The sequence below is a fragment of the Blennius ocellaris genome (assembly GCF_963422515.1).
Source record: "Blennius ocellaris genome assembly, chromosome: 10".
In the NCBI taxonomy this organism is placed as follows: domain Eukaryota; kingdom Metazoa; phylum Chordata; class Actinopteri; order Blenniiformes; family Blenniidae; genus Blennius; species Blennius ocellaris.
Window position 1 is genome coordinate 16,947,062 of NC_137659.1, and position 21,481 is coordinate 16,968,542.

The following is a 21,481-nucleotide window of genomic DNA, read 5'->3' on the forward strand; positions in this document are numbered from 1 at the left end:
AATGTGCGGCGAAAGCTAACATACCGTATCTTCCAGTGTGTTCTGATAATGTAAGTGAGAGCAGGAAGAGACCTTTTGAGCTCGCTGGCCTCCATGCTGGGCCGTCGCTGGGCACTCTGCACTGTCTTTCCAAGCCCTATTCATTAATTCATTTCTTATTGGGACGGAGATAACAGGATTAGTGCTCCAGGCATCCCGGAGTCAGCAGGGAGGGGGTGGGGGTGGGGGGGGAGGGGGGGGGTGGGGGGGGCACCCTTTAACCCTCTAACCCTCTTCCCTCCTGCAGACAATAGCTGTTGTGTATGAATGTGACTGTGTGACTTTGTGATTGTATGTGGGTGTGTGTTTGTGTCCTTGCCAGATGGGACTAGTGTCTCTTCCAACTACGAAAATCAGCTACACACACACACACACACACACACACACACACACACACACACACACACACACACACACACACACACACACACACACGCACACACACACACACACACACACACACACACACACACACACACACACACACACACACACACTTCACTTTCTCCAGCCCTCATCTTCACCCCTTTTTTTTTTTTTTTTTTGTGCCCAATCATCCACTTCCTATTGTTTGGGTTAGTTATATGCAGTTCTATACACAAAGTCAGTTTATCAAGGGAACCTTTGATCTTGATCTCATCAATGATCAACCATCAACTTTAGTCTATATTGCAGTATTTGGTTCGTGGTGATATCCGTTATTGAATTGTTCTACAGTGTTGCGTTTAAATGCAGCAAAGTGCATTTAGGTTTGCGCACTGTTGTCGAGTTCGTAATTGCAGTTTTTGCAGAGACTGTGTAAAAAGATTAGTTAGCATGTGGGGACTACACACCGACGTGTACAATGTGATTATGCAAGCTTGGCATGCCTTTCAAAAACATTTCATGGCTTTCCATTCTTGGTTTGCACTGCAGTAATTCATTAAAGTTTTATCAGATGCATTCTAATCCAAAACGACCATATTTTTTTTTTCCGATGGCCGCCACTAAAGGAGGAAGGGACCAATCCTGTACAAGCGAATATTTCAGAAACCAGCAATTCCTTTTTTGTTTATTGTGCAAATTCATTACAGTTAAGAAGAGATTAAGTTCTTATAAATTGATGTTCTTATGTCATGTGGCTTTGTTGGTTTTGGTTGTTTGTGGAAAGAGAAAAAAATAAAGTATGAGAGCATGCTGGCTGAATTCAAACAAAATCCTGCTCGTTCTTGTTCCATATATGTAGTCGTCGTTCGTCTATGTATGTGTGCTCATCGAGTAACACTTCTTGGAACACTATAAGGATGTTCACTCAATCAGCAGCGGCAGAACACATAATTTCGCCAATCAGCTGAGGATCAAGCAGGTAGCAATGAGAGTGAAGTGGAGAGACTGAAAACCACGTCTGTGAAGCAATTTCACTGAAAGATGAAAATGACAATGTTACAGCGCTCTTCCTCGATTATACGTTGAAACTAGCAGGTGGTGTATTAAAGGCGCAGGCGGCGTCTTGGTTTTTTTTGGGGGGATTAAATTGTTTCTCACTTGCGCAATAATTCCCGTCTTCCATCTAATCCCGTACTCGCTTGAGACAGACTCTGGAGAAACTGGCAGCATGCATCCCAGGAATCCGAGCATACGCCACATTCCTACGCACCCACACACACGCACACACACGCACCCGCACACACCCATACACACGCACACACACACACACACACACACACACACACACAGTGCCCTACCAGCTTTGCGGGTCATTGTATTTGGCACGTGGCCACTATCTCCCCTACGTTACACACACACACACACACACACACACACACACACACACACACACACACACACACACACACACACACACACACACACACACACACACACACACACACACACACACACACACACACACACACACACACACACACACACACACACACACACACACTCGCCCCCTGCCTGACTCCTGCCTTGGCAGACAGCTCCTGCTGAGTAAGGAGGCCCTTCTCTCTCTCTCTCTCTCTCTCTCTCTCTCTCTCTCTCTCCTCCTTCACACCACTCTTTACCCTTTTCCTTCATGCAAACGTGGTTGGTTCGCTTCGTCTCCTCTTGAACATAACACATCCTCAACCCATAAAAGATGAGTAAAGTCAAGGCACTCCCACTTTGTCAGTTTTCTTTTGCCAATGCCAGCCTCCATATATATATATATATAAATTAAAAAAAACACCCAAAACAAACCGACAACTCTTGAATAGATTTCTCCATCAGCCGTATTGCAGCATTGCTAATCACCACTGCAGGCTTTTGAATTGACACGTTGTAACTGGATGTGAAGATTTAACTTTGGCCATTAGTCATGTCTTTATTCTCCTGCTGGCAGTAATGTCTCAACAAATAAGAATTAGAGGTGGGGCACCTGGGATTCGGAGACTACGTTTAGCCTTAAGCTATAGCCAGGGTTTCACAATGGCAGGTAGTGTACTGCCTGGCTCGCCCAATCCCCCACATAGTGACTCAGCCATTAATTATCAATGTAAGTTGCCCCAAAACAAGAGTAGCTTTGGAAGGGTGGCCTTAATTTGTAAAGACTCTTAGGATTTTGGGATATGTGCACTGAATGACATCTGAGTCACCGGAGCAAGTGTTAAGCCGTTTTCCGTACAAACGTAGACGTAAGCCAGGGCAGTGTCGAGTAGAAACCGGCAGTAATGTTGTGTTTGGACTGATTGAACTCATTCTGAAAACAAAGCGTTATCAAAACGACCTCTATCTCAGTTTTTGAAAAAAAAAAAAAAATTGTACTGAAGAAGGAGAATTCACTTCATATTCTAGGGGATATGTAATGCTCTTATTAACTTGCTGTCCCTCAGGAAACCTTTGTGGGTCATGAATGTGCAATATCCCATGCTTTGGGGGGGGAAATGATGTTAACAAAGCGGACAAACAGCGTCTGCTGACTACAGATGTTGCTGAAGAGTGAAGTACAGATCTTGTGAGCACTGACGATAACTGTATGGATTCCTCATCAGATCACAAGCAAATGACCCAACTTTTATTTCTGTATTTCAACTTTGAATGTTTTATTTGCTGACAAACATCTCTCTCTCTCTTTTTATTTTTTAATCCAAGGTTGTATTTCTGTTCATGTCTGGAATGAATTGGTAAGTAATTGGAGGTCAGATGTGGTTTAATAATACCGTGTACCAAAGGTTTGAATCAGTTTCATTTTGTTTAATCTCCCGCATTTGAAATTGTTATTAAACTGTCAGATGTGAATATTAGAAGTTTGAATGAGAACAACAGTCGCCCTGACACATTTCGCGAGGCAAGTGTCGCTGCTGAAACGTTGCACAGACCTTTTGGCCTTCACTCTCGGTGATTGTCGGAGCTTATTCCGAGCTGATTGGCATCCCATCGCTGATCTGTAATCAACTCTTGAGCAGAGAGGGTTCTTTTTTTTTTTTTCTTCTTTACTTGAGATCATTGACCCTGCTATTGGTTCATCTGGTTCTCCGTCTGTCGCAAATTGAAAATGTGCCATCGGCTGTTGTCAAGTAGTTGTAAGAAAAAGCACGTTCAAGTTTTCCTTTTTCACGGTTACAAAAGTTTAGTCCGATAGTGAACGGTGATGATGGAGCTTGTGCTTATCAAGTTCTGATCAGAGACCGTACAGTTTCTCCACCCACATCGCCACATTGAGGCATGAAGCCTGTCGGTCCCTCCACAGCCGCCAGCTCACTCTCACTCAACTTCGTCTTCGTTACTCATCCCACTCTTGTTTCCCCCCCAAAAAAAGCGGATCCTGTTGTGTTTTTCGGTTTTGTAGTCCGGTCCAGCCTCTGTTCACCACGATCTAATGAACCCAACTCATTTTAACTACGGAGCGTCTCTCCAGCTGAACTGTCTTCATACCTTAAAAGAGAGAGGAAGATTGTGTGGCTATCTGTGTGTGTGGGTCTTCACGTCTGCCTGTGTATGTGTGCATTCCATTGTCATGCCAAGGACAAGCGGGTTTGTCCCGTGCCAAGTGGTGCCAAGCCAGCTGGCTGTCGCTCATGCTTTTGTTTTGCGCTATGCTCTGTATTCAGCCCACGACACACATTGTTGTGAAGAGCCTTTCACTCGCTCTCCCTCCCTCGTCCCCTTTGTGTGTGTGTGCGTGTGTGTGTGTGTGTGTGTGTGTGTGTGTGTATATATATGTGTGTGCCTTTTATGGCAGTGACCTTGATGTGGCAAGAAAACGAGAAACACGAGTAGGCCAATAGCGACAATTACAAATTAAATGCTGCTGCATGCAATTATGTGCTAAATGGTCACTGGTGTTTGACTTTGAATGTACAGTAACGCTGGTTTTCATCTGTTGTTACACCAAAGTGGGCGAGGGGGCCACTGCTGTGACCACGTCCCGGCCTGGCATCTCTTATGTGCATTAGAAAGGCAATAAGCCAGTGGAAAAACTCTGGTATTGGATTAGTCGGGCACCAGATTGTGTTCCCGTTCCAAAATCGCCACCAAGACAGCTGCATTTCCAAAAAAAAAATCGTATCGCTCTTTTCTCCAGTGTGAGGCAGCTGTAAGATATTCAGCATTCAGTCTGAAGTCAGACATGCCCCAATGAGATTTTTTTTAATGTGACAGCATAGATTGGAAATGATTCCATGTGCAATACAATTTTTTTATCGATCCTTCATTTGGAAGAAAATTGACGACGGGGTGCTTAAACCAGCGGCGGGCTGCTTGTGCACGACGCCGCGCGCTCGCAGTCGGCGTAAACATGGAATTTAATTGAACAGATTGGTTCTTCAAAACCCCGATCCTGCCAGTGTTGAGACTGTCATTTGATTTCGATATCAATGAGTCCATTCTCGAAGCTCCCTGTTTTGATCCTGAATGAAAACCTTGGAAGAGAAACCCCAGTGCTTTTGACAATACAATCACTTTTAGCCTTTTAGAACGAGTGACAATTAGACGGGAAGTTCTCACAGTTTGAGCAGTTTGCTCGACTGAAAGGAATTGAATGGCGGCATAAATTAATAAGCAGCCATCCAGCCAGTGTTGAACTTGGCTGAACAATTGGTACTGATTATTCTTTACAAGCATCGCGATTGTGGCAGTACCACTCAAAGTAGTTGGTTCGCCGCCAGACTTCTAAACATCGTTAAGTTCGGGTCTTGGAAAAAGTTGGCGTTGTACAGGAAGCTGTTTGTGTTTTGTACACGCCAAATGCAATCGCGAAAAGAAACATTGTGAAGTTCCATTGGTGATGGACAGGTAATTCTTTACTGTTTTGCAAAAGTGGGATTCAATCAGCAGTACTTTTTTTTTTTTTGTATTATTGCGCCGGCATCGGTATTTCAATATCGATGCCAAAGACACAGACCAACTTGACAGACTTGAACTGCAGTGGCAGAAAAAAAAGAATGTCTCCAACGAAGTTGATTGGCTGGTTCTCCCCATGTGGCGAGCCATGAGAAGATATGTTTAAAGTGTCTGCTCATCAATATTCATGGGTAGAGTGTAACCACCCTCCACCCTCCGCCCTCCATCCTCCACCCTCCCACCTCCGGGCGCCTCATGTGTCCAAAGCTGTTTTTAAATCTACATAATTTGGGTTGAAGTGCCTTTCAGATGGCCTTTCCTGTTCTAACACTTTCCGGAAACAAGGGAGAGACGCACTTACTAATCAGGCTCTCATTGTGCGTGCAGGACACTGTGTGTGTGTGTGTGTGTGTGTGTCTGTGTGTGTGTGTGTGTGTCTGTGTGTGTGTGTGTGTGTGTGTGTGTGTGTGTGTGTGTGTGTGTGTGTGTGTGTGTGTGTGTGTGTCGGTGAGTGCAACAGACAAACAAGGATAGATGGCTGCAGAGGAAGACCTGCAATAGAACAGAGACGGGAGATAAGAGAGCAAATTAGCGAGGAGGAAAGGAGTTGCGCACAGAGGTAGTGTGTGCGACAGTGAGGCGGATAAAGTGAGACGAAGAGTCGCACTGCATTCACGTCTTGGCTTGTAAAAGCAAAAGCAGCTGGCACGGTGAGATCCTGGTCAACCAGCAACTGCAGACTGTCGCAGTGGTTTTAGACAACACGATTATTGAACTTTTTCATGCCTGTCGACGCAAATGAAAGAATTCTCCGTTGCATCTGTTTTCGAGGGATTTCTCCCATCTCTTGCTGGGAAATGAGATCAGATGAGCTGCGAGGGGGTTTTTTATTCGTCCACCAGCTATCGATTCCAGCAATTCTGAAGAGGAAGGAGCTTGTATGTGCTGTATGTTTTAAAACCGTGCTGGAACAAGAGGCCTGTCTTTAGGGAGTCATCACTCATCAGCGAGTTCAATTAAAAAAAAAAAAAAAAAGCAATGCAGTTCAAAGTTTTGTAAATGCGTCTTTCAGACCGGTTCTGTGTTGAACCAGGTGCCATAGGAGACATGAAACAACCCACTGTTATCAAAGCACAGGTGAGATTATGCTCGGCCTCAGTTGTTACTCTGTGAATTTTCTGAAAGAGATCACTGAAGCATGAAAGAATGTCGGTCCAGTTTGCTTTTCTTTAAGGAGTTTCACAATAGCGGTTTTCAGTGCCAGAGGGAACATACCAGGAAGTGAGGAATGACTGACGAATACTGGCGCTCTCTTCTCTTAACGACTGAACGCCTCTAAAAAAAGGGCAATGGGTTTGGAGTAAAATTGACGAATTGATTAAAGTTGTATTTTGACTTTCTCCTTTTGACGCAGGATATACAGTGCAAGTTCCAACCGAACTGTGACTCTATGGGGATGCGAGGAAAGACGTGCAGAACGCTTTATTCTCTCAAATCACATTTGTTTGATTTTGTGGTTCCAAATATCGAACTATGAAACGTGAGCTACGTTGGGAAGAAAACTCACGTCTACGCATATACAGTATACAGTACACTCTCTCATCAGGCACAGGCACAACTTTAGCCCCGGGGTTGTAATTATTAGCCCGTCATTGTCCATACAGAGGGGATTGGAAAGCTTGCATCACTGTTGGTTCAATCTTAAGCCGTCGCTGCACCGAGTGAATCCAGGCTATTGTGATGAGAGTGTGTGTGTGTGTCTGTGTGTGTGTGTGTGTGTGTGTGTGTTCGTGCGTCAAACTGAGCCAGGCCAACGAGTGCAGCCCGATTTTGCCGGTTCTCCAGCCCAATGACAAATTACTTGAGATCCTCATAATGAAGGAAGCAGAGGGAGAGAAAAAAAAAAAATACATTCAGGGAAATGGTTTATTTCAAAGTGCACTGATGGAGCGGAGGCACAAGAGGAAAAAGAGCCATTGAATGACTGAATGGAGTAAGTGAGAGAACAGTTTGACTGGCATTGTGTGTCCCGCTCATGTCATAAAGGTCTCTCTCCCTCTCGCTCACCCTTGCTGTGTGTGTGCGTGTGTGTGCGTGTGTATGTGTGTGCGTGAATGCCTAGCGATTGGAAACCTTTTCCTTTTGTGAAGTCTGTGCCACAGAGCATTGTGAGGCATTGTTTACCAGCCTCCTCTCTTTTGTTCTGCGTGTGTGCGTGTGTGCGTGCGCGTCGGTTGACATTATCAGATGATTGCGCCCACAACTTGTCGATGTGCGTGCGCATGCCTTTGTATGGCTGCGTACATGACATCTGACATTATTGAATGGCCACCAGTGTGTGCGAGTGAGATACTAGTTGATTTCTTGTATTTGTCTCCAATTGGACACGAGCGTGTCGTTTTGACAATGCGGTGGTCTCAAGCTGTGCGGTCGCATGCTCGAGTTGACTTGTGTGGAACTCATTCATATTATGGCCTGTGGTAAACAAGGCCTTGTTAACAGCATATCAATCCTGCAGGTCAGTGGGTTTTTGGTTGATGGACCGCTGTAAAAAAAAAAAACCTCAATGGTGGCTTTCGTTACCGTGTTGTTATCGTGGTTCTTTGGGTTCATGCAGGAGTCGCATTGTTGCTCAGGCTGTGCAGTTGAACTCAAGTTCCAGTCGGTGTGATGTAAAGAAATGTTCGCAGGCATACCAAATCCACAAAGTGTGCATGCAGAAGATGAGGCTTACATTATTATTCAGAGAACACAGCACTGGGAGGAAGAAAAAAAAAAATAAAATCCACCATGTGATTATGAACTCTATATAAACAGTATGGTCGTGTTGAGGGCTGTAATTTCTTGCTTTAATGCTAATTGCTACGTTGAAACAGACACATGCACAAACCCATTCCGCAGTCATGACATTAATCAGTTGAACTTGTTGTCACTGTAGTTTTTATTTTTATGTGCTGGATTTAATAGGTAACAAATATAAACGGCAGTGGACGCGCTACTGCCGGTGATGTCATGGGAGCGGTAAATATTTACATTGCGTATAATGCATCCAGCGCTTTCTTTTTTTATTAAGCAGAACCTTATTAAGTCAACGGTCGGTTAAATGATTTGAGCGCGTGTACTTGACTGAGAGCGGTTTTCATACTGTTACCTCTCTATTATTAAGGGTTGATTATTTGTTCGGGATACTTTGTCGAAGCGGTGACGGTGCTGCTCAAAGCCCACAAGACGGTTCATATCTGCTCCGTTCGAATTCTGCGACGTCAGCTGATGTCATCATGGATTTCGCCAGGCAGAGTGTGTTCGTATTGAAACGGAGGACAGAAAGCCTTTGGAGCGCTCACGTTGGTCTGTGCATGTCCTCACTGTAAAACTCTTGATGTCCATGGCCACAGTGACAGATGCCTCTGTTTGAAATTATTAAATGAACCTTCACTGGAGAATAAAGCTTACTTTGTTAGGCTTGATCCCAGCTTTCGACGGCAGTTTCAATGGAGTAGCAGCCTGTGTCCCGCATAACGCTGCACTGGCTTTGTTATAGTGCTTGCATCATCCACACAACTCTTTTCAGTTAGTTAAGCTTAGCTGTTCCCTCTTCTCCTCAGTGTTTTTTTTCTTTTTTTCTTCCTGATATGGTGAATTCTGTTTATGGCGCTTCATTCCCACCCTTTCTGTTGTCTTTTCATCTGGCGATCATTTCAGGAATTATCTTCATCATACATTTCCATTTGCGTGTCAAAGAAAACCCTTCTTTGCTTGTCCTCCCCCTTTCAGTAGTTTTCTCTTCGCTCCCTCTCTCTCTCTCTCTCTCTCTCTCTCTCTCTCTCTCCCCCGGCTTTCTCCACAAGGCCTCCTGGCTGCTGCCTGCCAGCTACCTCGCACCCATTGTGGGATAACAAAAGCAGGCGAGGCCCCAGCCTCGAGGCCTCCACCATGGGCCTTGGAGGGGGTGTTGGGGTGGGCGGAGCTTAAGACGACGGGGTCTGTGAAAGACTGACTCTGTGGGCAGCCAGTAGGGGAAAGAAGCCAAGGAAAAGCAGGTCACACCCAGATTAGAATTCAATATACAGTATGCCACTGTCTGCCTACGTCAGCGAGCTCGGCCTCCATGTGATACTTGCCTATGTGTGTGTGTGTGTGTGTGTGTGTGTGTGTGTGTGTGTGTGTGTGTGCAGGTAGGCAGAGAGTGGGGCTTCTCAATGGAGATGTTGGCATACCAATCACCGTGTTGAGGGACAGATACTTTTAAGAAGACAAAAAATGACAAACCTCAATAACGATTGGGTTTATACGTGCTGCTTGGATGAGGAGGCGGAGCTCGTAGTAATCAGGGAGTCTGGGCTTCTTCCATGCCTTGCTTCAGCTGTCATGGCTCAACACACCTTCGGGGTGTTTGTGTGTATATTGGGGGGGGGGGGGTGTCCTGAATGGGGCAGCGGTCGCGTCATAATGCATGCACGACAAAGCTGATTTGGTGATGCATGCTTCCTTTGTGTTGCAATTGCATTTGCGGATGGGGGGTGGTCCCTGTAATACACACACACGCACACACACACACACAAAATCCAGACCCCCTCTGTTTTGGGCCCCATCCCCATATGGTAGCTTGGCTTGATGAGAGCTTGATGAAGTCAACCAGAAGTCCCCCCCACCACCACCACCCCACCACCCCCTCTTCGAATGTGTGTGTGCAAATCTGTGATTGCTTTTCGGCTAATGGATAAATGAGAGTTTCACCCTTGCAGAGCCATTGTGTACCCGCGTGAGAGATTGAAAGAAGGGGCATGTGTGAGTCATCAGCTCGTATATTGGCTTGCAAGCTGTTTTCATTATATTTCATTATTCATGTTTCATGCATGATTGTGCAAGGCAAGCAGTGATCAGCTCCATAGGGGTGGAGGCTAATCAGCGGGTGGAAAGGTTTCTAAACTCAGACATGCAGACAGTCCGACAAAACCACAAATGCCATGACCTTTTGGATGAGATCAAGCCTTTCTAAGAAAGAGCTGCAGAAAGTACTTTGCAAAAGATTCATTAAGACACCACATAAACACTGCAATCAGGATTTATTCTTGCATTCACAGAGACCTGCAGTGCCAGCCGTTCGCGTCTGAAATGTCTTTTGTTTGGTTTGAACCTCAGTGGGACCGGCTGTTATTATAGTAAGTGGGCAACCAGATTAACCAGTGGACCGGCAGTTTTCTTTCATATCCTGTGGGCTTTCGAAGGATCCAAACACTGACATGCATTCAGTCAATCTTAATGTCCAAAACTAACTTTCGGGGTTTGTGTTCGAATGACGGCCAAGGAACTGTTTTTGCACCTTTTTGTTCTGTTCCCAATTGATTCCAAAACGTCAGCTTCTGCCCTGAAATGCTGCTTTAACACACTGTACTCAAACCACTTAAGTCACTGCAAAACTTCAAAAAGTTGTTTAATTATTCTCGCTGTCTGTATTTTCTTTTGCCGGATTCTGTGTGCCTGTGCCACATGCTTTGCTCGAGCAGCTCCTTGAGAGTGTATCATGTGCTTGACAAGCCGGGGGTCAGTTTTCAGATCTTCTAAAAGTTACTTTTGTTCAGTGTTCACACAGTGATCTGGCAGCCTTCATCAAATAATGGCTTTTATTTAGCTGCACAGCAAATAAAACAAAACAAAAAACAAGAAAAGAAAAAAAAAAAGCTGATTAATAAAGCTGGATTTGTATTTGAAATGTTCGGCTTTGTGCTCAATTGTGTTTGTGCACAAACTACAAATGCTCGGCTTTGTGCCTCCTTCCGCTGCGTGTGTACACAAACAGCCCCACAGTGCGCTTTTTCTTTCTTTTCTGCTGTTTTGTTGCTACCTCGCCATTCCTTGTGTTGTGTCCGCCAACTCAGAATGGAGCCATTTTGTCTCCTTCAGTTCCTGAAATGAAATATAAGCCTCTTAAATGCATACTTATCTTGCCCTGCAGACTGCGCTTGAAGAACACGCACACACACACACACACACACACACACACACACACACACACACAGACTAAAGAGGCATTGTGATGCCAGCCCTTGTTGTTCCTAAGACCGCGGCTGCATGCATATGGCAGATGGTTGTGCCTTTGCTCTGCATGCCGCCATATTAAACAAAAACCATGGCTAAGGCCACGGCTGGTTTAGGAAAAGGGCAAAGTGCGAAAGAGACAGAGAAAGACGACACAAAAGAGCAACAGAGGGGAGAGACGGGAGACAACAGGCTTGGCATACGTAAACACAAGCAGGAACTTTGTGTAATTGCGCCCACAGCAGCATCAGCATTGCGTGGCGAGCTTACACAAACGCATAGGGACAGACACATTTTATTGAATTAACTCAAAGATAATGAGCAGGGTCTATTTATTCTGTGAGGCGAAACATTTGGTTTGGATACGTTTGTTTTGCATACATCTCATGGCGTGTTTTTACCATGTGTATGGACGGTTGCGTTCGGGAAATGTCTTTGGTGGGATGATGTATTGGTAATTGGAGGATAACTCCAGTGCAGTGACCTTTTCCAGCTGTCTGCTCAGTTTATCAACTTAAATGTTGGTGTGTCTTGTTGACTGCTGCGTGTCCTTATCGTCTTGTGGTTTTGTCTTCTGAAGCGAGAAGAAATGGTTTGCAATGGTCTGACATTTAGGAGCCGTGTTCAGTTTATTGTGCATACTTGTCCACAACTTTTGGCTATTTTCTGCCGCAAATAAGAATGACAGCGAGTCATAGTGGCAGTTAAATCTGCTAATCCATCCATCTTGTGACCCACTTAGTCTAAACAGTGTTGTGTTGGCCCAAAAAAAAGCTCAAGTTTTACACTGAAATGCTCCCCAGTGTGTGCTGAAGAATCTCTGGGTGCATACTCCATCAACTAAAGCGGCACTTTATCAAAAACTTGGTCGTATTGTCATTGGGTTTCCCAACAGAACACACACAAACCACCTCACACGGTCCCTTCAGAGAACTTTTCCTCGAGATCGAGTCTTTTATTGTTAAATGAAGGTGCATTATCAATATGTGCGGAACACGGTGACGTACAACGTTTGCGAACATCCTGGAGCTTCACTTGATGACAAACCTGGATACCAAGACGCGAGCTATTGGTTATTGAGCGCTGGGAGAGTGCAATGACATAACAATTAGTTGGGCACACCTTCCTTTGGCTTTCCTTGTGATGACAGGGCGCACACGCTGTGATCAGTTTACTAATGAGGTAAATACACCTTACAGTTGGCACGACGCTAGTGTCGCCGCTAATGTTTGCGGCATAATGGGGTTTTGAACAGCTTAACGTTATAGATCGCCGCCAGCGTTTCCAGCACTTTGAATAGTTGCCTGGTAACGGGAACAACAGCGCGATATAGATTGTATATATTCTGACACTGACGAGCGAAGATAAAAACCACAATAGATGCGGAGCGGCAAGCTGTTTCACTGGTTCTTGTAGCCTTCAGGCATACTTCCACTCTGGTTCCCATTAAGTATCTCATTTGCATATGCCGCTCTGATTGGGTGCCGACACTTCAGGGCATTCATTTTCTGTGGGAGTTAAGATGAGTGGTATACTTTTCTATGAGGTGCCGCCCAGTGAGACGAGGAACATTTGTGCAACGTTAAAAAAAAAAAAAAAAGGCCTCAGGTTTCTTTGCATCCTCGCACCTCTGATGCGTTGCATATCAGGTTTTCACTTAAAGAAGCGGCGTTCCCCCCGCAGCGTGTTTGCAACTTCCTCTGTGCATTCACCATTGCACTTGCGCGCCTCATTTCACACAATACAAAAGAAGAGTAAAAACTGGAAGTCCCAAGTTTTCTGCTTGAGAATGAATGTAGACTTTATCACCTGTAGGGGAGTGACGCGGGTCGTTCTTTTGAGTGTTTACAGCATGATGAATCGCTTTCGTTTGCCTCTTTGTCAGTGTCTCCAGACAAGGCTGCGGCACAATAATGCCTCTACTCTGAAAACACCTGCAAACAATGGGGGGGGGAACAAAACACTCACACACACACACACACACACACACACACACACACACACACACACACACACACACACACACACACACACACACACACACACACACACACACACACACACACACACACACACACACACACACATCTCTTATCTCTAATTTAGCCTTGAGTGAACAGGGCTCAACACACTGAAGAAAGAACAGTTTCTGTGTATGACACGGATGTATCAAGGCCTTTTAACTTTGCTTCACCCCAGCCTCAGCTTTGTATTCGGCACAATGTATTTCTTGTGTTTGTGCCGGAGCATTTCTGCCGTCGGCGCTCCCCGGCTTCTGGTCCTGTATTCTGCTGCAGAGCTGAAAGCCGCATTTATCGCTTTTCTCCTCTCCAAATAACCTTCATTCTAGTGTTGCTCACATCCACAATGGTATGAATCAACCAAGTGACTCCCCATTAACATCAAAATGTATGCAAGACTTGAATTGGACCACTTCACCTTGCTTTCAGATCAGGAAAAAGAAAAAAGAAAAAAAGATGAAGTCCTTTAATGAATTGCTGGCACGTCAAGCAAAGGATGCCTGCCTGCCATCCATCCATCCATCCATCCATCCATCCATCCATCCATCCATCCATGGTCTGTCTCAGGGGTCCATTCTTATGAATGTGAATTGTCTTCGTCCATCTTCATCACCTTATGACAAGTTGTTTTGCTGAATGCTATTGCCCTTTCAGAATAATCTAATATCATGGTGCCAAGTTCTCTCCTGCCGAATTGCCTCATTTCTTTTTCTCAGGGTTTTTTTTTTGGCCTTTACTCAATCAGTTTTGGGACTTTGGGCTGACACGTCAGCTGATTTCCACCGGCGTCAGCTCAGTCAGAAATGCAGTCACCCCCCCCCCCCCCCCCATTTTGTTGTTTCCACAGTGACACATCAGCTGAAAAGAACTTGATTAAACCTTCCTCTCCCACCTCTCTCCCTTTTTTCTCCCCCCCTTCCCATAACTTACCCCTTCTTTCCTCCCCCACTGCAAGAGAATGGAGCAAATCAGGGAATCAATTCAATGTAATCATGACAAATGAGTCCTGGTGGTTAGCAAGGATCCCCCCCCTCCCCAATTTTTGCACATGTGTTTGAGACGGGGCTGCTGGGAAATCACAAATGAATCAATCAGCTGTTATCGCATCAACAAACACAGTAGGAGAGAGGGATGAAAAGATGGATGGGTGGAAGATGGATAGATGGATAGAAAGGATAGGCAGTGGGGAGGAGAAGTTTTGGTGAACTCTGTGTGTGTGTGTGTGTGTGTGTGTGTGTGTGTGTGTGTGTGTGTGTGTGTGTGTGTGTGTGTGTGTGTGTGTGTGTGTGTGTGTGTGTGTGTGTGTGTGTGCGTGTGTGTGCGTGCGTGCGTGCGTGCGTGCGTGTGCGTGAGCGTGTGTGTGTGAGCGTGCTTATGAACGTCTGCTATGCAGAGATAGATGGCTGATTGAACGCAGAGCCAAGTGGATGTCTGTGTGTGTGAATGGGAGAGTGTGTGTGTGTGTGTGGGGGGGGTAGTAACCTTGGAGCTGTCAGAACAGATGGGAGATGGGAAGGGCCACAGGCTGCGAGGGATGTGTTGGCTGCCGGAGGAGGATGAATTCTCAGCTACTTTTAGAAAGGGGGAAGTAAGATTTGAGAGGGAAGACAGTGGCAGCAAGATTTTTTTTTTTTTTCCCTTTCTACTGGGCATATTTTTGCTGAGATGCAGTGTTTTGATAAAAGTTACAAATGACAACGTGTCATCAGCGGCTGAAGAAGGAAGCGTCTCTCACAGCAGAGAAAAGTTTGAGTTTAAGAGACGGTTTGTCACTGGAAGAAGAACATGTATAACTCCTAATTATTTTTCTTTTTCTGTTATGATAATGATAGTATTTACGCCGCATTTAATTATCGGCGAGAAAACTATAAAAATTGTCCAAAAAGTTACAACTTACCGGAAAGGCCTTCTCAGTACAGCGATGCATTCAGGTCACACAAAAGGAAGAATTTTGTTAAACAATGTGAACTTTTTTTTCTTTTAAGATGACGACTTATTGCTCATTATTGTTTTACTCTCAGCATTTCAGCTTTACTTGTTTTCATACTTTTCACCTTGTTCTGAACACTTCAGCAGGGTTTACTTTGTCCTTTGTGGGCTCAGTTATACCGTTGAATTAATGATGAATACTTTGACTTTTTTAAGGATTATTTAGAAGTTGGAATCTATTTGTTGGTGGTAATTAATGAACAATTTTAGTTTATCAAATGTTAAAAAAAAATGATGTGACTTAAACAGACACAGTCTTTGAAAAAGTTACATCTTACAAAAAAGGGTTTCATATATGTACTTCAATTGTTATACAAATTAGTATCAGTGAAAAGCTACTCTTCGCAGAGCGTCCCCACAATTTCCATGTTAGTCTTTCTTTGTTGAGTCCCATTCACTCCATTCAGACTCATAACGACCACCGACCGTATTGTGACTTAATGCTACACGCTGGATTTATGTTGAAGGTTTAATTTCCAAAGGATGCGGCTCTCTTCTCGCTTTAAGATTTATGTGTTTATTATCATATGAAGTCAGAACTACAATTCGTGATGTGAGGTAGTGGACACACACACACACACACACACACACACACACACACACACACACACACACACACACACACACACACACACACACACACACACACACACACACACCGAGGGTGGAGATGGATGGCAATAATGCTAAAGTGAAGGGGTAACCTGAATAATTGAGTGAGGAAACATAATGAATGCAGATATTCCTCTTGTGCCTGAAGGGGTCATCGAGTTCATCGAATTCAGTCTTACGCTGCTCTTCATGAAGAATTTTCACAGACGTCAGATCTTCACACTTTTCACTCTTTTATGATATCTTTGAAGGCATTTTGACTCCAGTCGCTGGTTTAACATCAAAATAACAAGGAAAGCAAATCATTGCAGATTAATATCACCAAGACACACAATTTTTTTTTTTTTTTTTTTTTTACACATTTCGTCAATAACTACCTAAAGTGTTGATGCAGCGATTTTGTGTGGGCGTTAAAATGAAAGGGCGTTTTGTTTTGTTTTTTGTGTTTTTTTTGGCAAAGTGCGTTAAGTGTCGGCACAACGCTTTGGGGGAAAGGAGATGAATTGAAATCAAAGACGGTCTCCTCCACAACTTTAAAGTCCACTGGGAGGGCCGAGGAGGGTTCGTCTGTCTGCCTGTGGTGACGCTTTGGATGAATAAGTCTTCGCCGCATTTGTGTGTGAGCGTACGCGCACGCCTTGGCTCACTGCCCAGCTCCATCTCCCCCAGCTGATTAGGGGTTAATGGCCTGTGAGCGTGGGGTGCTCTCACCCTTCTTATTGGCTGGCAGGATTCTGTGTGGGCGGGGTCGCCGTCGAGTGACAGATGGTGCAAAGCGGAGGGAGGCGGGTGCAAGCGTGTATGTGTGCGTATACATACATGGTACAAGGGTGGAGGAGGAGGAGGTGGAGGAGGAGGAGGAGGGGGGGGGTGCGTCTCTAATTACAATGGAACGATTTACAATGGTGGTCTCTTCAACCTTCATGGTTTTTGTGGTTTTCTCACACGCATTGATTAGATGTGGGCAGCAGGATTTCACCCGATTGCACATCTAAAAATGCACCCATATCGTATATCCACTGTAATACACTTTGATTGAAATGGAAATAATCCAGGTTCAAAGCAAATCTGCAATTCCCTTTTCTTTTTTTTTTTTTTACAAGATAGGTGGGGAAACCATTGGTCTCCATTGTGTTTCCCGTTTCCCGTTTCCCTGCACAGGATCTGCATGAGGATTATGTTTTGCGCTATGAATGCATGCAGCGCTATATAAATGTCTACGATGGTATCGTCTGCACAAATATAGTGGCATTAATCACAAATTATACATTTTTGGAGGGGGGGGATAAAATATGTCGGCGTGCGAAGCTTTTTGAGGCAAGAGTCTCAACCTGCATCACAAGGAAAAGAAATACATATGTACAGTGAACACACGCGCACAAGACGGTGCAATATTCCCCAAAGATTACGCTCCATCCTTGTACTTGGCAACTCTCCCAGTTTACCACACATCACACTCCTGATTCACCTTTGTTGGAAATTCATCTGTTTTGCACTGAACCAGACCCGTTGCTGGGCTCATGTGGTGTGTGTGTGTGTGTGTGTGTGTGTGTGTGTGTGTGTGTGTGTGTGTGTGTGTGTGTGTGTGCGTGTGCATGAAAGCGAGGGAGAGATCAGCCATATCTACCGTGAGTGTCACTGGCCAGTTTGCGTGGTTTCGTCTCTGCACTATGCGGTGGCATTAAGAACAAAAGCAGACGGGCTCTGAAAAGGTTGTTTTGTTCGCTGTGTGTTTGTGCGTTCTCGCAGACCGTCGGCGTCTCTCTTTTTTTTTTCTTTTTATCAAGTGTCATTGCATGCCCATCTGCTGAAGACACACTGTCTCCCTCAGCCTTGACACACGCATAACACAGAAGCACTCTGTAAGTGAGAGTGGTGACAAAGAATGGTTCCACACCAAGTAGCGTCTGATAACAGATAGAAGTGGTCTCGGTTTGTGGTACCAAAGGTCTGGCTGTTTTTGGTTGGGTTTTTTTTCCTTGAAAGTATTTAATTGTTAGTGTGGGGGGGGGGGGGGGGTGCACAGTGTTGGACATGTGGCCAATCTGTGCCTATCTTGTCTTTCTCATCTCTTATGTACACTTTTTTTAATACTGTCACCACAACCTCATACGGACTAAGCGGGAAAGAAAATCAAGACATTGCTGTTTTTATGGAGGCTCAGGACCTTGCATGTCATTTAATAACTGGCTTTTTTTTTTTGTCCAGTGTGATATATACAAATATAAACAGCTTTCTTATAACTTTGCGATGAATGTACGGCAATGTTGCTGCTTAATTTGGCCCAACGACTGTGGAGATGGAAACATCGAGCCTCACGTCAAGTGATGAGCGAGGGGATGGCCGTGTTGTGTGGCGAACGACTGCCCTGTTGAATGGAACCCAAAGTTAACCGGATAATCACACCCAACAATGCTACGGATCTTATATAGAAAACTGGCAAAAGATGGAGGGGGGGTGCCAGACAGACGGACTGTGCGCGGTGTCTGAGCCGTTTTCGACTTGATTGAAAGTGAAAAGAGCAGCAGTGTCACCGTCACATTCATCCCTGTGGCCTGAGCAACAATGGGCTTTAACTTAACAGACACTGGCGGGCAGAGAAGGGGAGGGGATGCGTACAAAGCCGAAAGAGAAAGGGAGATTGCAGCACTCCCAGCTGTGGGAAAGACTTAATATCATCTGCCGTCAAAATGTTCGACCCTCGTCCGAAAGCGCGGGGCCGAGGGTTTGGGAGACAAGTGCGGCAATGAGTGATGACTGACAAGACATTATTTAGACAGCTCGGGAGGCAAGATGGCTCTCAAATGTTCCCCCGATGCTTTTAAGAAATGCACTCCCCTGATTTCTGCCTGATCTTTGGCTCACCGCCGCGATGATTTCAGTACAGGAAGATCAAATTTGGACTCCCTCGCGCTAAGCTGTGGTTTGTGCAAATTGGCTTTCCAGGTATAGCCATTATGGAGACGGGAGGGAAGGAACGAAAAGCCGTTTGTGACATTTACAATATTACTGCGCTGCAAGACACATAGATTGGTCGGGCAGGCGGACTCAGCGGGAGGGAGAGATTTCAACAATTTGGACGACTCTTTATGTCTATCACCAGCAGATGCGTCAGCCTCTCCCTCTCCCCCTTTTCGCAGTCTGTTCTGTCACAGTATCTCGCTCATCCTTCCTGTCATAGTCAGATGCCACGTTTTGCGCAGTGAACAGTTTGTCTTGTCCCGTCCTGCGCTTTCAATTACCGGTCACATCCCCGGTCAGTTGACGGTTTGTTAGCGCCGTGGCTGGTGTGTGGCTGTGCCCCTCCATAGATCCGTGGGTTGGCGTGCAGTCGGCTGAGGCGGCCAGAACTTCACCCAGTAGATCAATTGCTGGTTGCGATAGCGACTTGATGTACCGGGTCACTGAGTTCTTTCTTTCTTTCTTTCTTTCATTTGCCTGCAGCCGAGTCACCTGAACTTAGCGTTGCAGATTTCAAGGGGGAGCTATGTCCTGTTGAGAGAATTAGATACAATCCAGAAATTCCTTGGCTTTGCATAGTTACTGGAACTTAGAAGTGATAATAAAAACAAAACAAAGTCTGTGTGTGAGCGCGTGTGTGTGTGCGCGCGTGCATTTTTCATAGTTCAGCTGTTGACCGGCATACAAGGCGATTCGCTTGTATGTTGGTGTGATGTGGCGCGCTGACAAATCTTCTTGTTTTGGTTCAGAATGTACTTTGGTCAGCTGGTGTGAATATTCGCATGCTCAGCAGCAATCGTGTGTGTGTGTGTGTGTGCGTGTGTGTGTGCGTGTGCGTGTGTGTCTCCTTCTTCACTCTTTTGTAGCTCTTTATCTTTCTTTGTCTGTGTGTGTGTGTGTGTGTGTGTGTGTGTGTGTGTGTGTGTGTGTGTGTGTGTGTGTGTGTGTGTGTGTGTGTGTGTGTGTGTGTGTGTGTGTGTGTGTGTGTGTGTGTGTGTGTGTGTGTGTGTGTGTGTGTGTGTGTGTGTGTGTGTGTGTTGCATGCTTTTTTCCTGTCCAAGCCTAAAATAGCCATATCATTGCTTTCCAGTTAGACTGCTCGTCCTCTCTTTATGTGTCTGTCTGCCATTTTCTCGCTGTGAACTCAGCGCAGAGGTTGCTATGGTTTGGTGAGATACATTAATCTACTGTGTACACACACACACACACACAGACACTCTCCTCACCGCATAAATAATTGACCTGTCACAGTGAGACGACATGACAGACCAGCTACTCTATTCTCCTCTCTCCTCTCACATTTCTCCTCCCATCTTGTCCCTTTTATCCTCTGTTTCCCCACTTGCTGTTCTTTACCTCTGCCATTTTTTTTGTTTGTTCCAATTTTACCTTTTGTCTTCTTCAGTTCTTTCTTCCTTCATTATTTTTACTGGAAAGAATGTGGAGGAAGAAATGCTTCATTTAAGTTGTTTTTGTTGGTTTAAGTGAGTAGTAAGTGGATGATTTCGTCAGGTCACATCCATACATTAAAGTATTACTTGGCCCAGTTGGTACTTGTTTTTAGAGGCCATATTTCAGAATTTGGGGGAGAAAGTCAACAAACAAGAAACTCCAACAGTCAATTCTTGGTTTCTGACCCTACAATCCAATAGCAGGTAAAAGCATTTTGATTAAGCAGAAAAATGTCCCAGGACAGAACCTTGCAGTTCTCCATTTTCATTGGACGTTGCCTGTGCACACCAACTAATGTTAGAAAAGTTCCTAAAAAGAGTGTTAGTGGCTTTTTCAATGTGGAATTTCCAAAATATATAACATTAAAGATGGTTTAAGTTTTTTTTGTTTTTTTTTATAAGAAGTTGCCTCAGAAGTTGTTTTTTTTTTTTAATGTGGGTCTCAGATTGGCTCAGCTTTGCATCGTTGTGCCAATAGAGGCTAATGTATTCAGTTTTAACCTTTTCTAAAAGTTTTAAATGAATACCAAAAATGTTACAGCTGTTGGCCTGCTGGTGCCAAAGCTTAGGAAGGAATAACAACTCGGTAGTCTGTGCTCAGAATCCATTTAGCCTTTATAGTGTGTCGGAAATTGGCCAAATGGCTGCCACGTAAGGACCAGCTTGTGCAAACTACGCCTGATGTACCACAAAAAGTACTGGACATGTTGCCTACAGCGCAACAATAGCCCAAAAGAGGCCAGTAGTAAATGGTCACCTTGGCGTGCGGGGGCTCTGAAGATTAACTATGTAGAGCAGAGCTAAAGTTTATTTAGATTGCCAGCTATCCTTACCTGGGGGCAGTGTGTGTGTGTGTGTGTGTGTGTGTGTGTGTGTGTGTGTGTGTGTGTGTGTGTGTGTGTGTGTGTGTGTGTGTGTGTGTGTGTGTGTGTGTGTGTGTGTGTGTGTGTGTGTGTGTGTGTGTGTGTGTGTGTGTGTGGGCTGGAAATGATCCCACCCCAGTTACCCTTTTTTTTTTCTTCTCACTACACACACGGATTCATAGAGACATGACGAGAGAGTCAAAGA

General features: G+C 44.9%; 1 protein-coding gene across 1 annotated transcript in view; it reads left to right on the forward strand.

Annotated features, from left to right (window-relative positions):
• zswim5 (zinc finger, SWIM-type containing 5) overlaps positions 1-21,481 on the forward strand; it is a gene marked incomplete at its 3' end in the record, with an annotated part of 56,546 nt that overhangs the window by 21,973 nt on the left and 13,092 nt on the right. The gene's annotated exons all lie outside the window — the stretch shown is intronic.